Consider the following 2,722-nt stretch of genomic DNA (forward strand, 5'->3'; position numbering starts at 1 on the left):
CTGAGCGAGTTTAGAAAGTTAAATAAGAATATCTCAAAGTCTCAAAGAATTGAGACAGATCATTTGTAGTCTTCAGCTGTAGTTCAGTAGCACTGCTTCTCACAAACAGGTTTGTATGATATGGTACAAAAACATATGAACAACAATTTGTATGATATCTTACAAAATTATGGCCACCGCTGCTGGTCACGTGACCAAATTTAGTCGTTTTACATTTAAGTTTAGCCGACAAAAGGTGTCTGTGAGCCGAGTACTGGGCTCTGTGAGGTGACGGCAGTGGGAGCGATGGTTAAGTTTAGCCGACAAAAGTTGACTGTGTGACATGTGTTCAAAATTACAAAAAAGTTTGTAATTTAGATCACCTGTCCCCTTAAGTAATACTCCCGGAACATGAACGCCTGTTTCCCGGGTGAGAGTCTTGTGTTTTCCCCTTAACTTCTTTCAGGACACAAACTCCACTCCTCCGCTTAAAAAGCCCTGTTATTTAGGACCTGACCCTCCATCTTCACGCTCTTAGACAGTTATGCAGTCAAAGTGGGGCATAAAGTAATAAATACGTGGAATAAAAACGAATTACAGTGCATTACTTTTCGTAGCAATATGTACGAATGGTTCATGAGAACAGCCTGCACTGCTAAACCACCAAATTATATCAGTCCGTGTAGAGTCTATATCAAATTTTGAATGTACACGTTCTACCAAAACAAGTTCCTTGACGAGGCTATTTTGCAGCGCCACCATTGCTCCGTCTGGCGCTTAGTGCCGCCCAAGACGATTGTGATTGTTTTAAAGAAATGCCAATAAACCAGAGCATGTTTTTCTCCCACCCCGGAATGCTGTGTGGACTAGCCAGACCCTCCTCCGCAGCACCGTGGAGGAAGGTTGGCCAATGCGAGACTAGTCCGTGTGTGACTATACATTCACCTTCCATTAAAAGTGAACTCCAGGTTTAAACCTATATTAACCCTACTGTACTCTAAGTTTATAGTTACTACAGCAGGTTTCCACCTTCCCAGATTAGCAGCGTCAGCTTTGTGTTAAACCAGGTCAGGAGCCAGTTTAGGTAACATGTGGGCTCTTCTACAGAGACAACAGGATGAGTGAAGTGGGTATTCTTCTCTCGTCTGTCGTGTGTGGGTGTTATCTTTAACCCCCTGATCGTTGCAGCACACTAGGTGGCAACTAATCTACTCCAGCTGGGTGCTGCAGTAGCCTCTCAGTGGGTGTGTGTGTTGCTGTTAATTGGTCCTAGCCAGGGGGCCTCTGATTGGAGGCGGTGGAAAAACAAATCAGCCGCAGTAACAGGTCGGTGAAAGAGAGAGGGACCTTCAGATTCCTCTGTAACATGTCAGTGAGTGGAGGGGGTGGGGGATCAGTCTGAAGCTGATACTGACCATGGCCTGAATGCCTTTTAAAAATGTCTTCAAACACAAAGATCATTGCAGTTATTTATTTTTGTACACATGTACAGAGCCCGAAATTAACACCCGACCATGCGCCAAATGAATTGAATTGAGTGATTCATTAGTTGTTTTTTGCCTCTGTTGTTCTTTCACATTTCAACAAAGTTTGCCATTACCTTGGATTTGAGCCAAAAACATGTCAATCAATAAATAAAAACATAAGAATGATATAGTCATTAACCCTCTGAGGACGAAAGATGCACCGGCGCGTCCAAACAATGTTTGACAACACACCTACTCAAAAAGCGACATTACAAAATTTCATTTCAGAGATTTATTTACTATTTTAATCATATACAGTATAGCCTAAGACTTCGGTAAACTCATTTCAAGCACCACATCAGTACAACACATCTATAAGTTAAGGTTTGTTTTCAAAAAGAAATTTGAGGAATTTCAAAAAGCGTTTCAGCTTTAGCGCCAAATTATCTCTTTACACATTGCTCTAGAAAAAATGTGGGCGTCACTATACGGAAAGCTGATTTTTGACATTGTAATATGAAACACATGGGGATCAGTTACTGTATATGCAAATACCTTAAAAAGGAAAATTTAATAAGATATGTGAAAATGCCCTTAGACCTCAGAGGGTTAATTATATTGATTTTGTTAATAACTTGACAGCACTTAAATGCGTTTTTTTAACAAGTTCAAGAACAAAGCTCGTGCATTTCCTGTATTCCACCTTTATGAGGCAAAACAAATTGGCTGGGACAAAGCCTGTATGGCAGGTGGATTTTAAAATCCACCTGCCACAGTAGCAGGTGGCCAAACAAGTTAACTTCAGGCCCTGCATATGTGCAGTATATTAATCTGAAACACTTTACAGGTCCGTAGTTTCCGCTAATAGAAGTGTCTTGGAAAGAACTTGGTACTAATTATAGGGGAAGTACTGTAGATCAGTATGTGCACCTCCAATTGATTAATCAAATTGTTTGCTATTCGTCAGTACACAACAGATCAGCTGAACAAAAATGTGAAATGTGTCTACATACACGCAATTCAAATCAACCTTTAAATAAAAAAACATGATTCCAATAATACATGATTAATGAATGAATACGTACTTGGGTTTAAATGGAACAAGCTCTTTCAAGGAAATATCTCTGGCAATTGAAAACTGCTTATGAATTTATCTAAATCTAAACAAAACAATTTAATATTTGTACCAAATCGCATTGTTCTTTCCAAGAAACTAGGAATTTATTAAGAAATAACCAATCCATAAATAAAGAGTTACCTATATATCTCGTCATGTG

This window comes from Sander lucioperca, chromosome 5 (assembly GCF_008315115.2).
Source record: "Sander lucioperca isolate FBNREF2018 chromosome 5, SLUC_FBN_1.2, whole genome shotgun sequence".
NCBI lineage: Eukaryota > Metazoa > Chordata > Actinopteri > Perciformes > Percidae > Sander > Sander lucioperca.